The sequence below is a fragment of the Chelonoidis abingdonii genome, chromosome 1 (assembly GCF_003597395.2).
Source record: "Chelonoidis abingdonii isolate Lonesome George chromosome 1, CheloAbing_2.0, whole genome shotgun sequence".
NCBI lineage: Eukaryota > Metazoa > Chordata > Testudines > Testudinidae > Chelonoidis > Chelonoidis abingdonii.
In genome coordinates, this window is record NC_133769.1 from 196,082,777 (window position 1) to 196,102,914 (window position 20,138).

The following is a 20,138-nucleotide window of genomic DNA, read 5'->3' on the forward strand; positions in this document are numbered from 1 at the left end:
TACAGCAACTCATGAGATTAAATATATTGAGTTACAACCCAAATTCTGTTCATATATTGAAAACCAAAATGTGGGGATTTTCATATTAACTCTTTATGCAGCTTATAGAATTAATATTTTCTTTGTTTGTGTATATTAATATTTCCTCCAGCATAGTAAAGACTAGCTAGCCTTACCAGAGAGCACATCTTTCAGAGAAAAAAAATATAGCATTCCACCCCACCAAACAATGCTAAGAAAGAAAGAAAAAAACAAAAAAACCCAAGTGCTGTTAATCTATTCAGGCTACACTGTCCTGTCCACAAAGGAGAAAAGGGAAACACTGACTATCTCAATGGACACAGCGTCCCCACCCACACCATGCACCAAAAATAAAACTGTTACTATGCAATAGCTTCTCTGTTTTGTAAGAAAAAAGTATATTCTTAGAGAAATGACATGGTGCTCCACAGAAGGGGTAAGCAGGTTTCTTGTGGAAGGAAGTATTGCCCTCACCCTCACACAGCGTGCCAGAGTCCATTGCTTCTTACACCGGAGAAAGAAAATCAACTCAGATCTCTCTCTCATTCTCAGTCTTGGGAGACCCTTTTATTTTCATTTGTATTGTGGTAGTTCTTAGGGGCTAGTGTCATGGAGATTTATTTTTAGTTTAGAAACCACATCCTCAAAACTAGTTCTATCAAAGCCTCAGTCACAGCTGTGTGACATACTAGGTTAAGGATTCTCACATCCAAATGTAAAATGCTATTACACAAATTAGCTCATTCTTGTACAACAGATTCTACCAGTCCTCACAGTCCTAATATGGCACTTTAGCTTATTGCATTATTCCACATACCAAGGACTGCCCAGTTAGATGCAATATTTTCTCAATATTATGAATATACTTTATGTTGCTCAGTAAATAGGACTGTACAATCTCTCTCTCTCTCTCTCTCTCTCTCACACACACACACACACACACACATACTACCTGCAGGATGAATTTCTTTTTTTCATGGGCTTACTGGTTCCTTTGTGACACACCTAAATTTCCACTCATTTTTCCCCTCCTTGTCCAGGACTAATCAAAGAACATTTCCCGCCCCATCTGACAAGCCATTTAACTGGTTCCCCAGCTACAATCCTCCGAGAAGTGTGGAGGGTTGCCAGTTCTCATGATTTCATTGAAAGTAACACAATTTTGGCTCGGGCTACAGCCAGAGCCAATCTGGTGATGATTCACAAAGCTCCAGCTCCTACCCAAATTTCAGCCCTGTCTGGGGAAAACTCCCTCTGATTAGCTGCCATCCCCACTTGTCCACCTTCTGTGGAAGAGCAGCCTATCAGGGCTCCTGCCGCAGACAGGTAGAGTTCTCCCACCACCAGTTAGGAGCCAGAGGAATTGGGTCAGGTTGGGTGAGAAATATTTTTCTCAATCCCGTCAGAGTGTTCACAGTTTCAAAAAGTTTCCCATTCCCCAGTGGGACAAAACAGAGACCTTTCAAACGTTTTCATGGAAGGCCAGAGAGAGCTACCCTTCAGACCTGCCAATAGCATGGTGGTCAGCACACTAACCTCTAATGCAGTACAAGTGACATGGAAAAGGTGGTTTAAGGCCTTGCTCTGCCTGAGTCACAATCCAGGTCTCCCATATCTCAGGTGAATGTCCTGAGCAGTGGGCTATGAAGTTGGTCTTTTTCATTCTGGTCCTATGAATATTTCATTATTTATACAAAGTAAGCAAGCCCCTGAATAGCCAGTAGCTTGAAGCACTTACCTGGCATGTAGGAGACCTGGGTGCAGGTTCCTTCTCTGAAGCAGGCAAACCAGATCAAGTCTCTACTCTCATGCAGCCCAGATGAGTGCCATAATCTCCAGGCTATTTCCTATTCTTGGGTTTCTTTTCTTTTGTGGTCTGAGCAGGAAATTCATCATGGACATGAGAAACCATCACGACTGAAGTTTTGTAAAAAGTGACTTTGACAGGATAAAGATTTTGGTTTAAAGAATCAGCATTTTCTGACAAAAACATAGAATCATACGACTGGAAGGGACTTTGAGAGGTCATCTAGTCCAGTCCTCTGCACTCAAGGCAGGACTAGGTATTATCTAGACCATCAATGCCAGGTGTTCGTCTAACCTGATCTTAAAAATGTCCAACGATGGAGATTCCACAACCTCCCTAGGCAATTTATTCCAGGGCTTAATGACCTTGACAGTTAGGAATTTTTTCCTAATGTCCAACCTAAATCTCCCTTGCTGCAATTTAAGCCCATTGCTTCTTGTCCTAGCCTCAGAGATTAAGAAGAACAATTCTTCTTCCTTCTTCCTTGTAACAACCTTTTACATATTTGAAAACTGTTATGTCCCCACCTTAATATTCTCTTTTCCAGACTAAACAAACCCAATTTTTTCAGTCTTATAGGTCATATTTTCTAGACTTTTAATGATTTCTGTTGCTTTTCTCTGGACTTTGTCCAGTTTGTCCACATCCTTCCTGAACTGTGGCACCCAGAACTGGACACAATACTCCAGTTGAGGCCCAATCAGTGCAGAGTAAAGAGGAAGAATTACTTCTTGTGTCTTGCTTACAACATTCCTGCTAATATATCCCAGAATGACGTTCGCTTTTTTTTGCAACAGCATTACACTGTTGACTTATATTTAACTTGTGGTCCACTATGACTCCCAGATCCCTTTCTGCAGTACTCCTTTCTAGGCAGTCATTTCCCATTTTGTATATGTGCAACTGATTGTTCCTTTCTAAATGGAGTACTTTGCATTTGTCCATGTTTTGTTTAAAAAAAAAAATCCTGACTAGTTCTAGTGCCAGGATTCATTTGCCAAATTCTCCTTTCCGAGATGTTTGGAATCGGCACCTAGGAGGGGGAAAAGGTAAGGATGAGGGGGAGAGAGAGAGAGAGAGAGAGAGAGAGAATATTAAGATTCTCCCTTCTTTCCCTTCAAACAATCAGCAATGGAAGAAAGAAGGGAAACTCTTCCTTTCACCTAGAAACCAGGGAGGAGCAGGTAAAGGTATTATATTATCATTGAAATATTGTAACACAAAATCCAGGAGGTAATGACATGATTATTTTGTAGCTCTCTGAAGCTCTAACAGATGAGGAAGTGCCCTACATTCTCAGTAAAAATAAGAGTTTTCGACTCTTTCCTCAGCTCAGCACAGCTGAGCCAACCCAACTAGGAAAGAGTGATTCTAACTGGAGGGCCAAATTATGCTATTGGCTATGTCTGTGTAGCCAAGCTGAAGACAATGGTGTTGTACAGCTATAACACAGGACAGAACCTAATCTGCAAAGTCCTTATTTCTGGCAATGCTGCAAAAGCTATAAAGAACCCAACTTAATGTTTCCAGTTAACGTTAGTAAAGCCATTTTTTTTTCATTTGAAAACTAAATATATCTGACTTGTGAGATACAGAGTGAATTAATGACACACCTTCCCCCTCACCTCCCACAGACCTCCACCCTTACAATACTAGAATTCTTTTCCACAAGTAGAATTACACTTACTGGTGCATATTTGTGTCTTAGACAGCAGACTCGTCCTCCTGGTACCTGTCAATAGCCTCACTCTGCTTGGAAATAGGTTTAGTTATTAGGAGTAACATTGGGGAAAGTGGATGCTATAGTTCATTCACTTCAGCCTTCAAACTAAAGATTTGATTTAGAATACTGAGGCTCTAAGACCATTCACTTCAGAAATATTACCCCTTCTGTTCTGACAACCTGTCAAAATCAGAGATGAAATGGTTGAAAATGACAAGTTTAAAGATCCTCAATGAAGCCTCAGTTTTTGGCACTGAAGCAAACTACATATTACAGTATTGCTACAAAATGCAACATTTCAGTATTGAAACAAACTAGAGACTATGGTTTGTTATTAAAATATTTTCAGTAATTTCTCTCAGATCCCAGTCATTTCTCCACTATCAGAATAAGGGGACCCTAGTATAAACTGAAGCACACTATGGGTAGAACTAACTTCATTATACAGCATGTAGGCAACCGGTAGAATTAATTCCCCTAAGGAGTCATTAAGTCAAACATCCTGGCTTCATAAAATCATGGTCACTGACATTTGTACCTAGGCAAGTACAGATAACAAGTGGAAGGAGAGGCGGGGTTGGGGAATGAAGCCTCATGCTTTAGGCCATGAGAGAAATTCCTTTTTGACTCCTTCTCCCCCCACACACACACAAAAAAACGCTTCTCTCTCCATTTTCAGCAACTTAACTTCTTCCTTCTAGCAACTCCCAACCCCCAAAATGCTTTCAAAATAGCCATGGTTCAGTGTGAATAATCTTGCAAATATTTCATTGCACTATTATTAACAATAGTCTTGTGATTAAAAACTCTATCAGATATATGTAAATAAGTGAACAAAATGGGTCATGGATAATTTTTTGCTCTGTCTCTCTTTTGTAGCACAGAGTGAATTTCAGACAAACAGATTCCTGTAGCTGTGATCTATTATAAGCATAAATATAAATTCAAGCCACAAAAGACTGTGGAGAAGATATAGATGATGTTTCAAAGGTTTCATAAATACTGCTTCTAAATCTCAGTGCATCTTTCTCTTAAGAATCATACATTAAATGGAAGGGTTTTCTACATTTATATCACTGCATCAGTGACTAGCATCTTCCATGTTCTTTTTAGATTACATTTTAGGGGAGATTTTAAAGACACAAAAAGGCAGTTAGGTGCCCAAATTCTGTTGATTTGTGTCTTTGAAAGTCACCCCCTGTATCACAGCATATTGATAGTAAATTTAATCCCTATACAACCGGCCAATCTTGGCCCCTGTTCCATCCCATTTGCATCCCTTCAGTAGCCCTGGAGATTTGATAGAGTATGAAAATGCAATACTACCACATCTGCACAACCATTATCAGGGCTCACACTGAATACAGCATATGTAAACAAAAGCATCACCACATGCTGCTACTTAAAAACCCATAACAAAAGCCCCCACTATTAGTTTATTTCTCTTCTCCAGAAAATAAAATTCCATATCAACAATGAGCACTGACTCAAGAGGATTTAGACACATCTTCCCACAAAACTAAAGCAAGATGTGCTTTGCAAATCTCAATTTGTAATCTAGAAAATCTGAAGAATTAAATTTAAAGACTGTGAAAATGATTTGCCCATGAGTTTCAGAAACAGTATATTTATAATGACCTCTTTTCACCTGACGTATTTTAATGAAGATGTTAAAAGTATTTAATCCTTTCTGCAAAAAAAATCCACAATTTACTGACTTGAGGATAATAGTGAAATTATCTTAATTACTAAGCATATAGAAAAGAGAGGAAGAAGAGATTTTATATATATCATCATTTCACATGCACACACCTCTTTCCATATTTTATATGTCTCATAGAAAATTCATTTCCATGAAAACTGGGAATGCAAAATCAAGTTTGAAAAAGTCATGACTGAAATCCACAGGAGAAAGCCAATGAAAAACGTACTATGCTGCCAAGTGATTTACTCAGCATCTCTATCAAAGAGATAGGATGGAAAAAATCTTTACTGCATCTCAGACCTCAGAGTATTGGGAGTGTTCAAGGTCAAACAAGAAGAGTTTCCCTCTAGCACTTGTTACTTTCCTCAGTTTTTTATCTTTCTGAAAGGTTAAATGTACAGAGAGGCAGAAGGATAACAGTGGAAAAAGGAAATTTTTAGATATAAGAGTACAAGTGGCCAAAAAGCTATTTTTGAAATATATGTAAATATATGTGTGTGCATGAAGAGTATTCTCTTTTCCTAAGGATTAGATATGCAATTCATACTAAAAATTAGGAACCTCCATTATCAGATCAAAGCCTTGATCCTGAGCTTCAAAGTCATCACCCAGGGACCTCCAGGAGTGACCACATCGCCACCTATGACTCACCTAGATAGCTGAACTTCTCTGGGACCATGCAATTTAGAACCCCAGAGGAAGCACATGATAGCAAGCGATGAAGCATTCTTGATCAAGGAGATTTGGCTGTGCAACAAACTTCCAGCAAACAAACTAATCCAGAGTCTGAAACCAGACACACCTACTCCTCCTTAAACAAAATATTTCCACTATCCCTGGCCTAAGATTATATATATGTATGTGTATCCCTAACCAGAGACTAATTTTTTTAAAGAGGGGAGAAGAGCATGATATTTCATGAGATAGAGCATGAATGTATTGAAGAAAGCACATTCATCCCAGAAATGTGGGGGGGCCATCTTTGATTCTTTGTGGGTTTAGGTAGAGGGGAGAAAGAGCAGCTAAATGAAAATTTATTAGATCATTAGATTTATTAGATTAGGAGAAGGGGTTTGATTGGATGCTTCATCTTCAGCCATTGCCAGATACACTTTGTGGATGTTCCACCACCAGAACATGCAGCATGGTGGCTGCAATGTAATTAGACACCGAACTGAGGAAAGTGGTTTTTGACTGAATTAATATAGTAAGATCAAAAGAAACAAACCTTCTCAATAAACTACATTAAACGACTAACTGTTCCTAGGAGAGCAGTGAAGGGGACTTCACTATTTCAGAAAGACTCTTATTATTTTGACTGCTTTACTGTAAAAGACAGAAGACTCCAGTTATACTTGGAGTCAAAATGATGAAAGCAAGCACTGTGGACTTGATGAGATGATATCTTCTACATTTAGCTGAAAGATAACCACCCCTTTCAACTCCCAAACTGTCTGAAAAAAAAAAAAAGATGTAACTGTCATTGCAATAAGGTAGGTGGTAGAGATCAAAGCCTGAACTCTTTGGTATAAAGAGAAGCAGCAGCAGCATTTGTGGTCTCATTGATATTTTGTACTTACCTTTCTGTTTTCTAAACATAGTACATCATCTCACCTCAGTTATTTATGTTTTTTTCATAATCTTACTGACTCAGTGAAACAGTTCAAGAAAGTAAAATAGATCTTGAATCAACAATAGAACCTGAATCAGCAAAGAAATTCATGTGTTCCTCTGTCAAGCCCCACAGCAGCAATAGGTATGACAATTTAGATGAAAAATGTATAACTGTAGTTTTTTGGCATCACTTAATAGCAGAGCAATGCAGTTTGTATACTGTGTGACACAAATTCTCCACCCCATTAGTTTACTATATGTTTGCATGCCATACTTCCAACATCTAGAGAAATCTAGTTGCACCATGCTGTTTATCTTTATTCTTATTTCACACACACACACACACACACACACACAGAGTTATTTAAAAAGACTATTATTTATTAACACTTGCAGATCTCATTCAAATAATGTTTCAAAAAAATGCACTGGCACCTTAAGCTTCTTGACTATTGACTCTTTTCTTGATACATCACTTTATATCTTTATACAGAATTTCATTAATGTAAGAAACTTACATAAATTATTATACACAATCACATTATTGCATAAATAATGGCTAATTAAAGTTGGCACAGCTTCAGATATAATCCTCTTTTTCAGTTGCTCATAATGCTATTCAAATATATTCCTGTCAGACTGACATTTTTCATGCTTGGTCTCAGCCCAGACGTGAAAGCTTTTTTTATGTTTTGCATTTCAACAAAATCCGTTGTTCTGTTTTTGACTTGTGTGTATGTAAATAAACACCACGCCATTTCCCATAATTTCCAATTCAAATACATGCATAACTGAAGAATGGCTGAACAGATTTAGTTGATTTCTTTATGAGCTAAGAAATAAGTAGACTTTGAATGCACATGTATAGGCACAACATTCACAGGGGAAAATATAAAAGGGAATTACAGTGGTTTATATTGTTTTATGTACTTTACTAATTACATGGGTATAATCATTCTGCATATATCCTTCTCCATTATGGTATAACAGGATTTTAGATAGTGTAGGAGCTCCTTTATTTTTAAAAGATGGTGCTAAGATCCCCTCAGCTATTTATTTGTGGTTGTGTTTTGTCATACTGATGGTAAGTTATACAACCCATTCCGATTTCATAAAAATAAACAGACAATATGCAACAACTCAGACAAATTATGAACCATCATAAAAAGAAATCATAAGTCGCCTCCATCTTTATACATCCCTTTACATTAGTAAAAATGCAAATGAGAGCCATTAAATGCCATAGATCCTCATTGTACAAAAATCACTGTATGGTCTCCAAGTGGAAGTAGTGAAAACTAACAGTTCTTTGCACTCAAACTGTTTCAATATTTGCATAAATATGTACTGTGTAAGTTGAGCTACATTCTGGATGCCATTCAAGGTTTTACTGAGCAGTATGTTCTGCCTTCTGTGCCTATAATGAGCATTATTTTTGTATGCAGATTAACTCTTCTTAAGGAAGCTATATTTTATTAATTCATTGTATATATAAAAGTGTGGCTTGCTCTAGTTTAGAGCTGTGAAGGGAGGGGTGTGAGTGTATCTGATGAACTCACACTAAGTGGATCCCAATAAATATTGGTCTGATTCCACTTCCATTCAGGTAAATAGGAGTTTTGCCATTGACTTCAGGAGGAGCAGTCTTGGTCCTTTATGGAGTGGTTTGAATATCTTCTGGTAGGTGAAGGACCTGGTCAGGCACACCTTTCTTTGAAGGTGATTCAGGCCACCATAGTATCCCAATGCCTAAAGTCGGGATTTCCAGACTGATGCTTGTCCTCTACAGGTGTAAATTAGTGTAGTCAATGCAGCTATGCACACAAGCTGAGTATCAGGTCCATTAAGTAGAAAATTTAATTCAGCATAATAACACTAAGTCTTTGCTGACTGACAAAGTTAAAATGAGCAACATAGATTTCTAACGTGATGTTGCTCGAAACTTATCTATTTGAACAGCCTTGCAATGGAAAGCATATTCTACCTGAAAACTCTAAATCAGGGGTCACCATGGCTGAGCAGCCTTAGACTTTTAATGCCAGTGAACGCTTGACATCAAACAATTTCTATTTATCTAACAAATACTGTTTTGTGCATTTGTTTTTATTTTAAATAATTATATAAATTAATATTCAAGATTTACAAGGGTTGGGAACTCCTGCTATAAATTCAACAAATAGTTTTCAGTATATTGTAATGATTCTCTTTTTTAATGCACTGCACCTTTAAGTGTAAGATGTCTACCTGATGCATTTCCATGGTGGTGGTCGTATTCTAGGACAGAGAGAGTCAAAATCCCCATAAGAGAGAAAGCAGAGTATTTGTTGTTTGTACGTCTGTTTTCCTCACTCTGCTTTTTTTTTTTCAAATCATCATCTAGATTGAAAGTATATGTTTTATTCTTTATATAAAGACAAACATTATACAAAGTTCCTCCTCTACCTTGGTGGGTCCTGCACTTATTGGCGGATTTGTTCACCACTCAGTGATCTTCCTCCGTCTTAGACTCAAGACTCATAGTCAAAGGGACAATTGATCACTAGTCTGACCTCTCACAAGGAGGCCACAAACCCTACCATACACATTTATAACAACCCCGAACACCAATAGAACTGAGTTTATTGAAAATCGTCAAAATTGGAATTTGAAGACCTCAAGCTGCAGGGAATCCAACCAGCAAGCGACACATGCCCCACGCGCAGAGGAAGGCGAAAACCTCCAGGGCCCTCTGCCAATCACCGCCCTGGAGAAAATTCTTCCGACCAAATAGAGCGATCAGCTAAACCCTAGCACGTGGGCAAGAACTCATCAGCCAGCACCCAAGAAAGAATTCTCTGCAGTAACCAAGTTCCATACCATCCACAGCCCTCACAGACCATCGAGCAGACTTATCTGCCGATAACAAATCAATGCCCAAATTAAAGCTATCCATCAATGAACATCCTCCATATACTTATCAGGCTTAGTCTTAAGCCGATAAGTCTTTTGCCCCGCATACTTCCATCGAAGGGCGTTCAGAACTTCACTCCCTTAATGGTTAGAAACCTTCGGTCTAATTCAAGTCTAAAAAACTTCCTAATATCCAGTTGTACCATATCGTCCTCGTGCCTACATTAGTACTAAACTAAATAATTTCTCTCCCTCCCTAACGTTAATCCCCCTGATATATTTATAATAGAGCAAGCAATATCCCCCCGGAGCCTTTCTTTTGGCCAGCGCCTGAACAAGCCCAAGTCTCTTTGAGTCTCCTTTCATAAGGCAGATTTTCCATTCTGCGATCATACCTAGTAGCCCTCTCCTGAAGACTGTTCAGTTTGAATTTCAGGGGGCTTAAAACATGGACACCAGAACTCGCAACAAATTCGCAGGTGGGTCCACCATCCAGTGCCTATATAACGGCACTAACACCTCCTCTCCTTGCTGGAAATACTCGCCGGATGATCCTAACACCAACGCAATTTGCTTTTTTAAGCAGCCAATATCACATTGGCGGCTCATAGTCATCCTGCTATCATACCATACCCCAAGGCCTTCTCCTCCTCCGTCGTTTCCAAACTGATGCGTCCCCAACAGTATATCTAAATTCTTATATTAATCCCTAAGTGCATGAGCCTTGCACTTTCGCTATTAATATTTCATCCTATTACTATTATCCAGTTACAAGGTGGTCCAGATCTTCTGAATAGTCCCGGTACTTCTCCGTAGTAGCAATACCCCGCCATCTTCGTGTCATCAGCAAAAGTAGTTGATTAAACATTCCCATGCTCTTTGTGCAAGGTCATAAGAATAGGTTAATAAGATCGGTCCCAAACCGATCTTGAGGGACTTTCCGCTAGTAACCCTCCTTCCAGCCTGACAGTTCACCCTTGAGTACGACCGCTGCAGTCTCCCCTTTAACCAGTTCCTATCCACCTTACAACTTTCACATTCATCACCCATTCTTTCAATTTATACTAACAGTTCCCCATTGAGGAACCGTGTCAACGCTTACTGAATCGAGGTAAATTAGATCTACCTGCATTTCCTTTGTCTAAGTAATCCGTCACCTTCTCAAAGAGGAGATCAGGTTGTTTGGCAAGATCTAACCTTACGTAAATCCATGTTGCAACTCGTCCCAAATTACCATTGACTCAATGTCCTTAACTACTTCCCTTAAAACTTTTTTCCAAAGACGCTTACACACGACAGACGTCAAGCCTAACAGGCCTATAATTTACCGGAACATCACTTTTATTCCCTTCTAAAAATAGGACTACGTTAGCAATTCTCCAGTCATACGGCAAACACCGCCGAGTTTACCGATCGTTAAAAAATTCTCGCTAATGGGCTCGCAATTTTCACGCCGACAAGTTCCTTTAATATCCTAGGGGTGGAGATTGTCCGGTCTTCCAATTTTGCCATTAAGCCTGATCAAGTTGGCCTCTACCCTCAGATGCGGTAAATATCCACTCCATATCTCATTCCGGTGTCATCCTCCATCGTCCCTAAACTCCTACTAGTCCCTTATTAAAACCGAGGCAAAGTACTTATTTAGATATGGGCCATGCCTAGTTATCCTTAACCTTCCGCTCCATCCTCAGTGTATAGCGGCCCCACTTCTTCCTTTCTTTGTTTCCTTCTATTCGATGTGGCTTGTAGAACCTTTTTACTATTGTTTTGATTCCCTTCGCAAGTCCAGTTTACTACGCGGCTTTAGCTTCCTCAACTTTATCTCCTACACGTTCTGACCTAAACTAAGGTAGCTTCCTTGCTAATCCCACCTATTCTTCCACTCCCTGTAAGCTTCTGCTTTTTCCTAATCCCTTCTGAGTTGCTTGTTCATCAGCTGGGCCTAACAACTCCCATCGCCATGGTTAGTTTTCCCCTGTTCCTCGGGATGCAGGCTTCCGACAGTTCGCAGCTGCAACTTAAAGTAATTCCAAGCCTCCGCCACATTTAAATCCACAAGTTACTCCGTGCAATCCACTTCCCTAACTAATTCATTAACTCCTTTAAAATTAGCCCTCGAAGTCGAAAACCTAAATCCCAGATTACGTTGTATTATCCTTCCATCTAATTTGAATTGAATCAGCTCATGATCACTCGAACGCAAGGTTGTCCCTTACCAACATTTCTTGCTAGAGGCCTCACTACTCACAAAACCAAATCTAAAATGGCAATCCCCCTCGTAGGTACTTTCAACTACTTGATGAAGAAATCCATGCCGCTATCACATCCAGAAAACTCTGACCCTATTATTCTTGCAAGCACTTCGTCCTCCAGTCTATAATCCGGGAAGTTGAAGTTCCATAATCACACATTTCCCCTTAGTGTTTACTTCATTAAAGACTAAGAGGTTTCTATCCATCTCCAAATCAGATCCCGGCGGTGCTGTAGCACACCCAAGCACTATCTCAGGGAAGCTTCTAGTAGCTTTTTACCCAGCGTGTTTTACCCGACAGACGTCCGTCTTATTATCATCACTTCTTATTTCATTACGATTCACCCATCATTGATGTACAAGGCGTACGTTCCGCCACCCATTTGGAACTAAAGTCTGGGTCAGCTCCTCCTGTGTCTGATCAGGAGTTGGAGGTTTGGGGGGAACCCAGGCCCGCCCTCTACTCACTCTCGGGTTCCAGCCCAGGGCCCTGTGGATTCGCAGCTGTCTATAGTGCCTCTGTAACGCTGCAATGACAGCTACACTCCCTGGCTACTTCCCATGGCTCCTCCAAACACCTTCTTAGTCCTCACCAATAGGCGCTTCCTCCTGGTGGTCTGATAATGCTTGTCCTCCTCAGTCTCCAGCAGTACACTCTCTCACGTCTCTAGCACCATCTTGCCTCTTGCCCCAGCTCCTCAACACATGCTCTCCTTCTCCCTCTGCTCCTACTCTGGCTGAAATGGGTGAGCTCCGTTTAAACCCAGGTGCCCTGATTAGCCTGCTTGATTGGCTGGCAGGTGTTTTAATTAAAGTAGCTATCTCTACTGCCTTCTAGAAAGATCTTATTGCTTTCCAGGTGGCTTTGATATAACCTGGAAGCAACTGCCATTTGGTTACCAGGGTACTAGGGATTTGTTTAGCCTGGGGCTAACATACCTGTTTCTCAGTACTTTACTGTAGCCATCTGCCCTTGCCCCATCACAATATATTCAGGCAGCTATACTTATATTTGTTCTGCATAGTCCTGATTAATCCATTAGAAACATTTACATATGATAAACAGTCTCAAAGTCACCACATGAAACATCTTTTCGACAACACGTGAATAAAGTAACAAAACTGGGACATATTTTTCCATGTTATGTGAGGGATGGGAGCAGGAGAGGCAACTGGAGATCATTTTGGGAAAGGGTGCAGGAACGTTTGGCAGCTACGAGCAAAGATGAATATGTGAACATGCTTTGTCTATAGGAAGTGATAGATTTTGAAAGTCTTGTGTCATGTGGGGCTTATTACAGGGATCTGAGAGGATTTAGCAATTGGAATGGTGGAGGGGAGGTCATATCAGGGATGCAAGTCCCCAATCAAACTGAGTCCATTATACATATATGATGACATGTCTGATTGCATACCCCTAAAATATTTCCCGCCATAGAAGTGACAAACTCTGGTCTTCCCCCCAGATTTGATTTCAACCCACCAAACACAGGAAGGAAACTTTAAAGAGCCCAGAATGGAGAACACTCTATTGTTCCTGTTTATTGGCCTGATCCTCAAGTCTTTACTTAGTCTTCACCCTGGGAAAAATCCATCAGCACTTGGAATCGTGCCTGAGTACGAAATTCCTGCTTCATGTCTTCTAGAGCTATAAATCAACTTAAATATGAGATACGCTTGCTAGATATAAATTTCATGACCCCATTAACTCAAACAAATGACAGATACCAATACACATCATAATGTTGCAGTTTTCCTTTCAAATTCGATAGCACAACATGACTGAGGAGGGAATACTTTATCATTCCGCTAGACCACCTGTTTTCTAATCCATCCCTTTCTATTGCCTTTTTATCTTCTGTGTTGCCAACCCACCCAAGCTAGTCTTTACCTGTTCTTTAGCACATGCCAGCCACATCTCTTTTTGTCAACTATGCATGGGATGGCTTCTTTTAATGGCTCTTCCTAACTCAGTCCATCTGGGAAAGAGTCTTAACATTTGCAAGCTGCCACATGCTCCTCCTCTGAGTCATCACACAGCTTGATAATTAGTTCAAAAACAAAGGCTGGGATTTTATTTACAACACAATTAACAAGTTTTCATAATTTAATTATGCAAGCCACTACATTAATGTGATTTTTCAAACACTCAATTAACCTTGCCAGTGAGCAGTCCCCGTTCCCAAATAATCATCAGGTCTCACTTTAGTTTTCAGGTACCAACTCTGTCATTCAAACTTGCTTGAGAAGATTAATGCTTGTCTCCCATTTCAAAAGATCTCCCTCACATCAGAAGACATGAGACCAAATCCAGTCCCTGCTGACTTTCTTAGCTTCCGTCACAGTCCTTCTGCTTAAAACATGGAATAGTTTAGTTCCTAATGAAATTTTTTCTCCCAACCACATTAATAACCAGTAACCCCTCACTTGATCACGTCTCTCTTTCTACCAAAGTAAGATATATGGTGTATGACACTGAAGTGTCTAGTACATAATCCTCATCCAGTTAAGAGAGTCTGCCAATATACAATACTTCAAATACATGATGCAATTGCATTATTTCTTATAAATCTCCAAGGAAATTGCAATTCGACTACTAACTTTCTTGTTTCCTAATATCTTTATACTCCATGGGGCAGAATGTTAAACCAAACCAAGATTTCCCCCCATTAAAAAGGGTCTTTGCTTAATCTAATCTCTTTATTAATGCAGATTATAGTGTGTCTGAAATGTGTTGCTCCTAAATAATACTGGGCATAAGAGTGAAGCCTTTCATAAGCCCTTACTGAGGCAAAGCTTTCATTCACATCAATGGGAATTTTGCCTAATTACCTTAAGATTAGAGCTGTACAAATAATTGAGTTTTCATTTCAGTGGCTGAGCTCAGAGGCATGTGGGAGAAATAGGGGGGAAAAACTCTAATTTTCTGGTTGAACTAAAATAGGAATTTTTCAGTTTGCTGCCAAATGAAAAATCCCAAAAAATGTTTTGGGTCAAACTAAACATTACATTTGACGCAAAGTATTTTATGTTCTGCTGGTTTGCACTCTTTTTCACAAATTAGATTAGGCTAAATTCCAAAACACAATGTTGAAATGTTTTGAAATGTTGAAAATAAACACTCTTTACCAAATTTGACTTGAATTCACAAATTCTTTTTCTTGATCTAAAACTGCATATTTCGGTGAATAAACAATTTGCCTGAAAAATCTTGCCTAGCTCTTCTTAAAACTGTCCTTAATATTTAGGATCAAATTGTGGTCGTTTTATCTGAATAAGTCATTTAATTGACTACAGGGGGCCTACACACATAGAGTCAGAACTGGAAGAGACCTCAAGAGGTCATCTAGTCCATTCCCCTGCACTCAAGGCAGGACTGAGTATTATTTCTAGACTATCCCTGACAGGTGTTTGTCCAACCTGCTCTTAAAAATCCCCAATGATGGCGATTCTGCAACCTCCCTAGGCAATTTATTCCAGTGCTTAACCACTCTTACAGTTAGGAAATTTTTCCTAATGTCCAACCTAAACCGCCCTTGCTGCAGTTTAAGTCCATAGTTTCTTGTCCTATCCTCAGAGGTTAAGAAGAACATTTTTCTCCCTCCTCATTGTAACAACCTTTTATGTACTTGAAAACTATTATCATATCCCCACTCAGTCTTCTCTTCTACAGACTAAACAAACCCAATTGTTTCAATCTTCCCCCCAGGTCATGTTTTTCAGACATTTAATCATTGGTTCTTGCTTTTCTCTGGACTTTCTCCAATTCGTCCACATCTTTCCCGAAATGTGGCACCCAGAACTGGACACGATACTCCAGTTGAGGCCTAATGAGTGCAGAGTAGACAGGAAGAGTTATTTCTCGTGTCATGTTTACAATACTCCTGCTAATACATCTCAGAATGATGTTTGCTTTTTTTGCAACAGTGTTACACTGTTGTCTCATATTTAGCTTGTGATACACCAGGGATCGGCACTAGAACTAGTCAGGATTTTTTTTTTAAATAAAACATAGACAAATGCAAAGTACTCCATTTAGGAAGGAACAATCATTTGCAGACATACAAAATGGGAAATGACTGCCTAGGAAGGAGTACTGCAGAAAGGGATCTGGGAGTCATAGTGGACCACAAGGGAAATCCGTAGGTGGGCTGGGATGGTTTTTGTGCCTACAGCATCCGCAGGTTTGGCCAATCACAGCTCCCACTGGCTGTGGTTCACCATTCCAGGCCAACAGGGGCTGTGGGAAGCAGCACGGGCCAAGGGATGCGCTGGCCATCTATAGAATTTCTAAAGTGCCTATGAGTAAGTCTGCGAGTCTGTCATAGAAGTCACAGAAGTCATGGATTCTGTGACTTTCTGGGATTTCTGTGACTTTGCCCCCCTCCTTCCCACAACAGTGGCGGTCCTGGGCTGCCCCCCAACAGCAGTGGTGAGAGTCCCAGGCTGCTGCCAGCCAGCAGCCAACATGGTGGTCCCAGACTGAACCTCGTGGTCCTGGACCACCCCCCAGCACCAGCAGGTGCACTGGAGCCCCCCATCTCCACCAGCATTGGGTGCACACATGGGTGCCCAGAAGCCCCCACCCCAAGCACCAGTGGGCACCCCAGAAGCAAGTCTAAGGGGAAAAACAATTGGAGACCGTTCTCAGTTTTTCAAAGAGACATTATTAAAGACAGAAGAGCAAACTACACCACTGCGTAAAAAAGATAGGAAGTATAGCAAGAGACCACAGTGGCTTAACCAGGAGATCTTCAATGATCTAAAACTCAAAAAAGAGTCCTACAAAAAGTGGAAACTCGCTCAAATTACAAAGGATAAATATAAACAAACAATGCAAGTATGTAGGGACAAAATTAGAAAAGCCAAGGCACAAAATGAGATCAAACTAGCTAGGGACATAAAAGGAAACAAGAAAACATTCTACAAATACGTTAGAAGCAAGAGGAAGACCAAGGACAGAGTAGGCCCATTCCTCAATGAGGGGGTAAAGACAATAACAGAAAATGTGGAAATGGCAGAGGAGCTTAATGACGTCTTTCTTTCGGTTTTCACCAAGAAGGTTGGTGGCGAATGGACGTCTAACATAGTCAATGCCAGTGAAAATGAGGTAGGACCAGAGTTTAAAATAGGGAAAGAACAAGTCAAAAATTACTTAGACAAGTTAGATGTCTTCAAATCACCAGGGCCTGGTGAAATGCGTTCTAGAATACTCAAAGAGCTGACTGAGGAAATATCTGAACCATTAGCAATTATCTTTGATAAGTCATGGAAGATGGAAGACATTCCAGAAGACTGGAAAAGGGCAAATATAGTGCCCATCTATAAAAAGGGTAATAAGGACAACCCAGGGAATTACAGACCAGTCAGCTTAACTTCTGGACCTGGAAAGATAATGAAGCAAATAACAAAGCAATCAATTTGCAAACATCTGGAAAATAATAAGGTGATAAATAACAGTCAGCATGGATTTGTCAAGAACAAATTGTGTCAAACCAATCTGATAGCTTTCTTTGACAGGGTAACAAGCCTTATGGATAGTGGGGAAGCAGTAGATGTGGTATATCTTGACTTTAGTAAGGCTTTTGATCTGTCTCATATGATCTTCTCATAAACAAACTAGGGAAATACAACCTAGATGGAGCTACTATAAGGTGGGTTCATAACTGGTTGGAAAACCATTCCCAGAGAGTAGTTATCAGTGGTTCACAGTCATGCTGGAAGGGCATAATGAGTGGGGTCCAACAGGGATTGCTTCTGGGTTCGGTTTTGTTCAATATCTTCATCAGTGATTTAGATAATGGTATAGAGAGTACACTTATAAAGTTTGCAGACAATACCAAGCTGGGAGGAGTTGCAAATGCTTTGGGAGATAGGATTAAAATTCAAAATGAGCTGGACAAACTGAAGAAATGGTCTGAAGTAAATAGGATGAAATTCAGTCAGGACAAATACAAAGTACTCCACTTAGGAAGGAACAATCAGTTGCACATGTACAAAATGGGAAATGACTACCTAGGAAGGAGTACTGCAGAAAGGTATCGGGGGGTCATAGTGTATCACAGGGATCGGCAACTTTTGGCACGTAGCCCATCAGGGAAATCAGCTGGTAGGCTGGGATGGTTTGTTTACCTGCAGCGTAGGTTAGATAGGAACAACAACACTATCTGCAGTTATACTAGTGTAGTGTTTCCTCAAACTGGGGTTGCTGCTTGTATAGGGAAAGCCTCTGGTGGGCTGGGCCGGTTTGTTTACATGCCCCATCCACAGATCCGGCCTATCGTGGCTCCCACTGGCCGGGTTCACCGCTGCAGGCCAATGGGAGCTGCTGGAAGCGGCAGCCAGTAAGTCCCTCGGTCCGCGCCACTTCTACACAAGCAGTGACCCCAGTTTGAGAAACACTGTATTAGTGTAAGTCATGTCAATCCATATGTTTGGAGACATAAGCTAACATTTAGGAGCCTGGAGGCAGGAAGAAGCTTTCTTCCATAGCCATGTAATATTATGTATCTGTCCACTATAGGGATTTTACATCTCCCTCTGAACTACAGGTCCTGGCCAGTGCTGAGGAATGGATACTGGAGTAGATGGGCCATTGGTCCAACTTTGTATGTTAATTCTTATGCCTTTCCACTTAGACTGTAAGCTCTATAAGGAAGATACCATACTAGCATTTTGTATCAGTCAATAGGAAAAATTTGTATATTTTTCAGGAAAACAATTAAGACTTTTTTTTACAATAAAAAAGGATAAAGGAAGGATAGATCATAGGGAAGCACGTCAAAAATAAAATATCTATACTTTTTCAAATCCATAAATTAGTATGTACTAAATATGTCAAAAATTGGTAAATAGGACTATGTACTGATGCTTATCCTTCAGATATTTATGGTGACCTTTTTACAGATAGAGTACTCTATTTCACATGAATAATTAACTAACATTATAATGAATGCTGCTTATCAAAGTTGTCCACAAAAAAATCTTCATGTTCTTCATAGTACATGAATTTATTTATTCTTCTCTCATTTTGTTATTGAGTTAGGTCAATCTAAACTAATTCTTCAGACACAGAGTATTCCTCAGGGGAAAAGCCATATATGTTCTGCAAATATCTAATCAATTAGTAATAAATTATATACACACACATCACAATTTATTACTGTCTTGGCCTATTGGCGATAACAGAAAAAAGTTGATATGTGTGTATTGGCTGTCCTCTGAATTTCAAAAATCATGTTAACATTAATAAACTGAGTAGACTCAGTTCTGAAGTCTTTCTCGGGCAAAGTCTTTCTGTTGACATTACAGTTAGTTTTGCCTGAGTTAAAACTTCAAGAATATACATCTAGCGTGCTAAGTTTTGAAATCCATTTAAGAAACTCAATTGACGATCCTAATAAAATATTGTGCAGCTAAAGCTACTTTATTCATTTTCTATATCTGAAACAAAATATTCATATATAGATATCCTGGAAACTATTCTCCTGGTATTAAATGTATTTGAAAATCTATTATCTGAATAATCCTGCCATTTGTGCATCAGTCTGCATTGATTGTGAATATTGTTAAATTCATCACTGACATATCCCACTGGAATAAATTGAATGAGATTTCCAAATGTTTTTACAGACAGACAAACAGAGCAACTGACCCTAGATGTTCTGAACAGGTATTCCTAGTAAATTCTATCAGGGAATAAACAGAGGCTTTTAGAATGCATTTCACTTAAGTATCTCAGGCCACAATTTCCCAGATGTGAAAGACAAAAGCCTTAATTGCTATACCATCTACTCCTTTATATCTTTGTAACTAACTTCTTGATTTAGCATAAGTGCATCATTAATCTTTAATGTATCAATCTGAGAACACAATTAAAGTCAAATAGAATAATGAGTGACATTACAGGGAATGCAAAGCAGCACACACTGGGACTTAGTCAGCCATTCCATATGCTGTATCCACACCCAGTAATTTGTTATATGTGGGATTTAGGAAAGAGATATTTAACTCTATGATGCCATGAGTTGAAATCTTCTAACATGTTTTGTTACTGAAAATTACGTTAGCATTAAGGGACTCCCACCTGCACCTGCCACCAGTCTACAGGGAAGAAGAGTTGAACTCT

The 20,138-nt window shown here is 39.7% G+C and overlaps 1 long non-coding RNA gene across 1 annotated transcript in view; it reads left to right on the forward strand.

The window, feature by feature from the left end:
* LOC142046265 (uncharacterized) overlaps window positions 1-20,138 on the forward strand; it is a 364,118-nt gene that overhangs the window by 83,237 nt on the left and 260,743 nt on the right. The window lies entirely within an intron of this gene.